Source organism: Aedes aegypti, chromosome 3 (genome assembly GCF_002204515.2).
Source record: "Aedes aegypti strain LVP_AGWG chromosome 3, AaegL5.0 Primary Assembly, whole genome shotgun sequence".
Classification (NCBI taxonomy): domain Eukaryota; kingdom Metazoa; phylum Arthropoda; class Insecta; order Diptera; family Culicidae; genus Aedes; species Aedes aegypti.
The window spans coordinates 202,543,221-202,552,703 of record NC_035109.1 but is presented as its reverse complement, the minus strand read 5'-3'; the positions used below and the strand labels follow the sequence as shown (position 1 = coordinate 202,552,703).

The following is a 9,483-nucleotide window of genomic DNA, read 5'->3' as shown; positions in this document are numbered from 1 at the left end:
TATAACAAAAACCGATCTTTATTTCAATATAAGAATGTTTGTGTAAACACTAATGACAAGATTTATGCATTACATAACAGCATTGTGTTTCGGGATCGGAACATTAGTTTCTCTCTCTCGCCGTATGCTTTACCCAGCGGATGAATGCCTTTAGTTTGCTGTTGCTGGTAGTGGTTTACTATGGCATCTGTTGTCTGCTTCCAATTCCCTGAAGAGTGTAGATATCCGTCGGGAACCACTATTCGATCAATCCGAGCTTTATCTGCAAAATAAAACCTTCCCGCATAGAAAAACACAATTTGTCGTAGTTTCCAAACAGTAAGTTTCTTTTTTCTGTTAAGGTTAGTGCAACACAAATGGTTGTTTTAATTTGGAACAATATGAATTCAAAAGCGTTAAACCATTAAAAACAATCTAAGAAGTCTTTACCGAATAGTTACAATACATGAAACTGTTCACGAATTGTAGCATGATATGAAAATGGAAATTTTCACTAAATGGTAACAAAATAAGATCACCATCAGCCAAATTGTATGTGCTTATACTTACGCAACACACTTCCATGTAGACATGTCACTATATATTACAATTATTGGACAGTTTGGCAAACAGTTGCATGCATGAGTTTTTAGGCACGCCTAAAACAGCTCACTGTGGCTATGCAAATTTAACGATCAGATATTATAGGCAAATACAATGCACCACCGTCATATAGTTCACTAGGGAGGAACGAATGAAATGTCACTGAAAAAGTTTCTTATGTCTGAATTTCAATTTTTCAACCTCAATTTAGGTCATAATCAATCGATTATTGTACTATTTTCCATTGATATAATCATTTTCATCCATTATTCTTGCGATACACCTGATATCACAAAAAATTACCAAAGAATACGAATGTTTATTACTTGATATTTATAACTTATGTCGTGAAACACAAATTTTCCTATTTTCTCCCACTAAACTTACATGAACACCGACCGGACCTGTATATTTTCGAAGGAAAAAAATGTTAATTATGTTTTTCAGTGCTCTCTGATAGTCTACACAATACCTATTCCTAGAAAAAGTATACATTGTGTGCTCCTTTCTATGCTGCACACAATGCGTTCTCATCCCAAACCCCTTTTTCGCCGGTTCTTCTACTGGTCACCAGATATCGAAGTGATCGTTTAGCTTTGAAAACATTTACCACACAACTCAACCAAAAAAGGAAACCAACACAAAATTTATGTTGTTTAATATTTTTAATCCAGATTAATGAAAACTAGAAATTATTTTTAATTACCGAATGAAACTTTTGTAAATTATGCCAAACTCGCTGGCATTATTCTTAGCGTGTTTGTTTGTGTTGTTCACGAAAACAGGAAAAAATGACTTCACAAATTTGCAAAAAGTCAGTTATTCTGTTTTGTTCTAAGTTTTTTTGGTAAGTAATTTGATACGAATGAGGATCAAAACAGTATTTAACATTTTATTTTCATTTCAGCATCAAAAATTTAAAATAGGCAAGCGAGAGTATCAACTGCGGATCACGGAAGGCAACTCGAAAATGTTTGCTTGTCCGCAAAAGTTCGATGATTCCAAGCAAGTTTTTCTAGTGAGTAATTTGATACGAAAGAGGATTCAAACAGTATTTAATACTTCTCTTTTTTCAGTATTTGAATCTAAAATAATAATCAAACCTACGAACTGCGGGAGTATGGAAACTTCCGTGAAAACCGAACTCAACAGCCCTTGCTGCCCCAATCAGCAGATATCGACAAATTATGTCCAGAAATGGAACAGCCGAACCCGAACCTACAGCTACGGGACGGGGTAAGTTCCGGAAAAACAAATCGGATAATGAAGCCCGTGATTCGGTGTACCCAACGTTTCTGATCGCTGATGAAGTTCCGGATCGACACTTGAATAAGCCCGTATGTGCATCGAATTACAAAAATCGATAACTTCGTCGTACTTTTTTTTTTTTAACAAAATGTAATATTGTGAGAAATTGTGTATTCTAAGTTTTCAATAATAACTCGAGTGATAAAACTAAATGTAAGTGTTTAAGAATTTAGAAGAAAAGAGAAAACAAACAATACCGCATTTGGTAGAATAACAATAACGAACTATAAATTCATAATTATATATACCGTAAATATTTTCATGAAACCCATATAGGTTAACTACTTATGAACCGTTTGCATTACAGTAGATTGAACCAAAAATGGATTGTATATTGACTGTTTGGCGAACGGGAAACGAAAAATTTTGTTCTGGAAACTTGTCGTTTTCTAATGGTGACATAACTTAACCGCCTATTCCCCATATTGTAGTTTTTACAATTACCATTCATCAAACTGCCAAAACAGTTTCTGGTATTGTTGATTTATTGTTTATTCGGGTGTTATATCAAACTGTTCAGATATTGTAACATGCGGTTGAGGACTGTTTTGGAAGCAGTACAAAAATGGTTCATATTTAGACGGGTTTATTTAATTGGGTTTCCTAAGTAGTTAACTGAGCGTCGATTGAACTTACCATCCGCAATCATTTTTGTTAACTTTTCGGGTAATATCGGTTGAGTCCTATGCATCCAAGGCTTTTCATGGGTTTGATCCCGCATGGTGCTGCTGTTGAAACGACGAAATGGTGCATAATAACGGGGAATCAACGTTGTTTTGAAAATTCTTGGTTTCGGCTGATTGCGGACCGGAAAACTAAAGCAGCTGCTCAACCCAGTCACTGTTTATGTTCACAGAAGAGGAATCGTTGCTAAAATCAAAAACAGTTACATCCATATTAATATAATGGAAACAGAATTATCGTTGCATTACTTACCTGATAAAATATTTGGGATAATTGAAATGCAGATTCAAAATGAAAAATCTATCCCGATGGTCGACCATGGCGAGCGAAACAAAAACTTCAACACAAACTACACTGCACCAAAATAAGCTTATACACATTGAGCATTAGTTTAACTTATTATGACAACATAGTATACATCATAAACTGAGCCATATATAGACGTCGGATATGACAAATTTGCTTAAGATTTAAACTTTAGAAGTTTTGTAATATTTCAGAGTGACGGCTGTCAACTACAAACAAAGCTCGCCTAACAATCATCTCTCGGGCAGGCCGGCCCAAACAGCATCATCTCTCACGCGGGCCTACCCAAACAGCACAGGTCGAAACGCGGGCCATGCCAGGCAGCAAATGCTTATGCATTTCAACACTCAAACAGCGGGAAGCCTTGCAGCGTTGTGAGCCAAACGAATACACCCACAAAACATGAACGGTAGGCGCACCTCGTTGCGTATACCCCCCCTGTTCTAGCCTCATGCTTGGCGATAGGAATGATGACACATGTTTTCATTGAAAATCGTTGTTTACACGTGAGAATAGCCTACCTTGTTATGTATACCGTGGGCATACTCAGATCATTTTTACGGAAAGTTTAGTTTGACCGCAGCCTGGCTGCTTGTTGATTTTCAATAGGCCTTTTCATGTGACAGGTCCGTCTATGCATTTGTTTACATTGGTGGAGGACCGGTGCTAACACGGGACTGTCATTTCCAACGTCTTGTGAATAGGCCTATTCGCCACCGTTTCAAATTTTCTCCAAATAATATCCATGTCGTTCGCGAAGCAAACAAATTGTCCGGATCTCGTGAGAATCGTGCCTCAACTGTTAAGTCCGGCTCTCCGCATGACACCTTCAAGCGCAATATTGAACAACAGGCACGAAACTCCACCGCCCTGTCGTAGTCCCCACCGAGACTCAAACGAACTGGAGTGTTCGCCCGAGATCTTCACGCAGTTTTGCACACCGTCCATCGTTGCTCTAATCAATCTTGTAAGCTTCCCGGGAAAGCTGTTCTCGTCCATGATTTTCTATAGCTCTACGCGGTCGATACTATCGTATGCCGCCTTGAAATCGATGAACAAATGGTGCGTAGGGACCTGGTACTCACGGCATCTCTGGAGGATTTGCCGCACGGAAAAGATCCGGTCCGTTGTTGAGCGGCCGTCGATGAAGGTCCCAGATTCTGACTATCAGCCGATGCAGACAAGCGGCCAACCTGTCCGAGCCCATCTTGATGAGTTCGGCTCCGATACCATCCTTGCTAGCGGCCTTGTTGGTCTTGAGCTGTTGAATGGCATCCTGAACTTCCCCCATCGTGGGAGCTGGTTGGTTTCCGCTGTCCGCTGTGCTGACGTAGCCATCGCCTTCGCTGTCCTGACCTTCTGTGCCATTCAGATGTTCATCGTAATGCTGCTTCCACCTTTCGATCACCTCGCGTACGTCCGTCAAGATGCTCCCATCCTTATCCCGGCACATCTCAGCTCGCGGCACGAAGCCATTGCGGGATGTGTTGAGCTTCTGATAGAACTTCCGCGTTTCTTGAGAACGGTACAGCAACTCCATCACTTGGCATTCTACCTCTTCCAGGCGGCACTTTATGTCCTGGAATAGGCGAGTTTGCTGTTTCCGCTTCAGTCTGCATCGTTCCACGTTTTACAGCGTACCATGCTGCACCATTGCAGCCCGCGCTGCATTCTTCTCCTCTAAAACCTCCAGGCACTCCTCGTCGAACAAATCGTTTCTTGAGCTCCGTTCCACATATCCGACAATGCTTTCGGCAGCGTCGTTAATGGCTGCTTTCACTGTCCTCCAGCAGTCCTCAAGAGGGGCCCTATCGAGCTCGCCCTCATCCGGCAACGCTGCCTCAAGATGCTGCCCGAACGTATTGGCGACATCCGATTGTTTCAGCCGCTCGAGATTGTTCCGGGGCGGGCGTCGGTACCGTACATCATTGATGTAGGCGCAGATTCACCATCACCAGGTAGTGGTCGGAGTCAATGTTAGCGCCACGATAGGTTCTGACGTCGGTTATGTCGGAGAAGTGCCGTCCATTGATCAAAACGTGGTCGATTTGCGATTCTGTCTGCTGAGGTGATCTCCAGGTGTACCGATACGGAAGGCTGTGCTGGAAATAGGTGCTACGAATGGCCATGTTCTTGGAGGCGGCAAAATCTATCAGTCGTAGGCCGTTCTCGTTCGTCAGCCGGTGGGCGCTGAACTTTCCAATCGTCGGTCTGAACTCCTCCTCCTGGCCAACCTGAGCGTTCAAATCTCCTATGATGATCTTGACGTCGTGGCTTGGGCAGCGGTCGTACTCGCGTTCGAGCTGCGCGTAAAATGCGTCCTTGACATCATCAGTGCTTCCGGAGTGTGGGCTATGCACGTTGATTATGCTGAAGTTAAAGAATCGGATTTGATTCTTAACTTGCACATTCGTTCATTGATCGGCAACCACCCTATCACGCGCCTTTGCATATCACCCATCACTATGAAAGCTGTTCCCAGCTCGCGTGTGTTGCCGCAGCTCTGGTAGATGGTATGATTACCTCTAAACGTTCGCACCAATGCTTCTTGTAGTGTATTAAATTAAGAAGTTGACAATAATTGAATTGAGTTGAAATTGACTGCGTTTTCATTATTGAATAAGATAAGTGCAATGTGTTGATCATTTGTATTCTAGTACCAGCGAGATTAGCCCTTTGCTTTGACGTTTCACGTTGAAGCCGGAGCGATGAGAGTGTATGTGAGGAGGGTAAATTAATAAACGAGATGAAATGAAAGACGACCCGCATAGAAAAATACCTTATTTGGAACAGTTTCAAATATACCATGAACATAGATACTGATGTTACCTATTAACGCTGTGGTCGTCTTGAATTCCAAGTATAATGGTAAAACCATAATATTACTAGTTATAAATAATATTACATCATCCAATATGGTTTATAAACATAAGAACCATTTGCATTTTGCGCTACTGTTTAAAAAAAATTACTCAACCATAATGGCTGTTGCTCCAGACTCTAGCTAGACTTGGAAGAATTCAGAAATCATCTCTGTTGTTTTATTTGTGTTTTGTAAAGTGCGCTTCTCAATGTTTTGGATCTGGAACATTGAAAAGAAGCTTTCTGAATGGCAAGGGTGATATATAACAAGATGATCGTTTTTGGTAAATATGCTAATGTTTTCTACGATGGCGGGAAGGCTAATATTGTTCAAATTTAGGCAGCAATAGGCAGTGATCTGGAGGTGTCAGCGATGGAAATGTGCATCTGTAGTGTAACCAGATCAGCAGCAGGGTCCTCTCCGCCAATTGGGTCCTAAAATTTTTAATAAAATCTTGTTTTTATTTAACAACATGCTACTTTAACTACTTTAGCTATTTTTCCCACTCAAATAACGGCTAAATCATGTTCAAACTTTAATTTAAAATTTGGGTCCATAAATGAACCTTGACACTTGTGATCATGTTTGACGTTCGCTTAGTCGACAAAAACACCACAGGGGTTTCAGTTTTAACACTGGGGTTGTTCCTATTTGACATTTCGGAAGGGACACGGAAAACAAAATACACCCAAAATTTGAGTTTAAGCCAAGGGGTGTGACAAAATCTAAACAAACATAAAAAAATGTTTTTTGGACTTAAACCAACGGAAAACATTAGAAAAGTGGGTAAACATGTGTTTTTCGTCTAAACTAAAGCGTTTGACACTAAAATCGGGACAGGGCTTTAGGACCCTATTCAAGAGGAGGCTTGACGATGACGAATTGGAAGCTTATTCATGTTGAAAGTGTAATTCTATAACGACGTCATTGTTATTTAATGAAATAAAAATTGGCAAAAAGAGCAACTGTTTTGTTTTTGAAAAAAAAAACAACAGTTTTGCGTAGTAATCCTTTATAAGAGAGATTCGCGGAAGCTGACATTTCTGTCAAAGTGCATTTTGTTTGTTTTGAACTTTTGTTGAAGAGTAATGTAATGCGCTTGAAATTATTTCGGTAAAAGTAATTTTGCATGAAGCAAAAAAAAATGAAATATTTTTCCTTTTTAAATTTTTGTCAATGTGATTTTTAGTTTTTGATTTTTCGACTGTTTATTAGTTTGAATTTGTAGCTCAAATATCTATAACGCAACAAAATACACTTTTTAGCAATGAGGAAGTCATGTCCGTGTTACAATATTATTCTCTACGCCGAGCAAAATTAGCACTGCTGGTCTGTTGCCAAATCATTCCATTTTACTTCCGCTTATCTCTCTATAAAAGAATTACTAGTTTTGCGCTACTATTTGTACCGTACCTATAACAGTTCAAAGATATGGTTCGAACTTATGGAAACCATAGGTGTTACATTCCAGTACTAAATGTGTTAACCTTACGGGATACATTTCCATTATAGTCAACTCGCAAAATTAACATGATAAAAATCAAATTTTTGAAACGGTAAACATTCTCAACAACCCGTATCGATATATGATATAAAAAGAAAGCTCTCTGCAAAATTTCAGTAAAAAATCTCTGTTTTTCGATTTCTGATATTTTTTTTTTAGTTTACTGACTTTTTCGGTAGTTCCAAAACCCAGTTATTTTTACCGAACGGATTGAGTGTGTATGCGAGTACTTCCAATGAAGTTGAGAGATATGCAGTTCCACGTACCGAGTTTCCAATCGCTAGTCCATTTTCGTCGCTGTGGTTTTTGCCGATTGTTCCGGTCCGTGTTCTCTCGTAGACGTTCCTGTGCTGATGTGTTTTTACGGTTGGCTTGCAGGGCCTGACACCAACCCCTAGATTTCCGGAGGACCATTCCCCCTAAATGTTCGGAGGACCATAGTGCGCAGTTTAGCTTAGAGTTCTTCTCTGGCACTCGGACGTCCCTGACATGGGGAGCAGACGCTGTTGTGAGCCGCTCCTAACATGGAGTACGGATGCTCCAGGTTTGCAAAAGCAAAAGCAAACTCCCCCTTCCCTGTCAGTATACGACCAAAGTTCCCACCGGGGATTGGTTACCCGATCTTCCCCAAGGTTACTCGTACCCCGGCCACGAGGATAGGGATAGGAGTTGTTGAGCAAGAGGCTAAGGACCGCACAAAGCGGTCTATTTTATTCCTGCAGATACGTGAGATACCAATGGTACGCCATGCCCAGCCATTTACCGCGCCATGTCGACGGAAGAAGATTCACCACAACGGAGGATTTGTCAGTTCGAGTGCGCCAAAATGCTTCCGCTGAAAACGTCTTGGCGGTGCTTAAGGTGCATCTATTTGATATCCATAAATGATGACCAATTTTGAAGTTTTGGGGATATGAATCCCGTTATATCGGACAGAGATGAACTGAAAGTGTTTCTATATGCCTGTTGTTAGCAAGCATATGATCTGATGATTTCACCCCATTACCCCGAATGTCATTAACCCGAACGCCATTACCCCCAATTCCAAAACCCAGAACGACCCATCACCCCGAATGACATTGCCCCGAATGTCATATCATATCATATCATATCATGGGGGAATGTCATCAAAATCTTCATTCATTTATTTAGTTAACACCTACACAGATAACACTGAATCAACAATTTCACGCCACAATACTCGGTTCGTGGCCGCATCTCTCCATCCTCGGTTCTGCCCCACGCTCGCCAAATCGATACGCACTTGATCCGCCCACCTAGCTCGCTGCGCTCCACGCCTTCTTGTACCAACCGGATCCGAAGCGAACACCATCTTTGCAGAGTTGCTGTCCGGCATTCTTGCAACATGTCCTGCCCATCGTATCCTTCCAGCTTTGGCCACCTTCTGGATACTGGGTTCGCCGTAGAGTTGGGCGAGCTCGTGGTTCATCCTTCGCCGCCACACACCGTTCTCCTGCACACCGCCGAAGATTGTCCTAAGCACCCGACGTTCGAAGACTCCAAGTGCTTGCAAGTCCTCCTCGAGCATCGTCCACGTTTCATGCCCGTAGAGGACTACCGGCCTTATGAGCGTTTTGTACATGGTACATTTGGTGCGGGCGTGAATCTTTTTTAACCGCAGCTTCTTCTGCAGGCCATAGTAGGCCCGACTTCCACTGATGATGCGCCTCCGTATTTCACGGCTAACGTCATTGTCAGCCGTCAGCAAGGATCCAAGGTAGACGAACTCGTCGACCACCTCGAACGTATCCCCGTCTATCGTAACACTGCTACCTAGGCGAGCCCTGTCGCGCTCGGCCCCACCAGCTAGCATGTACTTTGTCTTGGCCGCATTCACCACCAGTCCAACTTTTGCTGCCTCGCGTTTCAGGCGGATGTACAGGTCTGCCACCTTTTCAAATGTTCGGCCGACGATGTCCATATCATCCGCGAAGCAAACAAATTGGCTGGATTTCGTAAAAATCGTACCCCGACTGTTAAGCCCGGCTCCCCGCATAACACCTTCTAGCGCAATATTGAACAACAGGCACGAAAGTCCATCACCTTGTCGTAGTCCCCGGTGGGATCCAAACGAACTGGAGTGTTCGCCTGAAACCTTCACACAATTTTGCACACCTTCCATCGTCGCTCTTATCAGTCTCGTGAGCTTCCCGGGAAAGCTGTTCTCGTCCATGATTTTCCATAGCTCTACGCGGTCGATACTGTCGTATGCCGC

The 9,483-nt window shown here is 42.2% G+C and overlaps 2 long non-coding RNA genes across 3 annotated transcripts; one reads left to right on the top strand and one right to left on the bottom strand.

The window, feature by feature from the left end:
* On the bottom strand, window positions 1–3,139 carry LOC5572485. 2 transcript variants are annotated; one of them, XR_002501988.1, is made up of 3 exons: window positions 2,827–3,139; window positions 2,527–2,760; window positions 1–276 (listed from the first exon to the last, which is right to left on the bottom strand). It is a non-coding gene; the product is annotated as an uncharacterized LOC5572485 (long non-coding RNA). The 2 variants fall into 2 exon arrangements; XR_002501987.1 differs by having other exon boundaries at window positions 1–262; window positions 2,827–3,138.
* On the top strand, window positions 1,284–2,042 carry LOC110678853. Its single transcript, XR_002501986.1, has 3 exons — window positions 1,284–1,429; window positions 1,490–1,600; window positions 1,659–2,042. It is a non-coding gene; the product is annotated as an uncharacterized LOC110678853 (long non-coding RNA).
* Window positions 3,140–9,483: the final 6,344 nt, after the last annotated feature.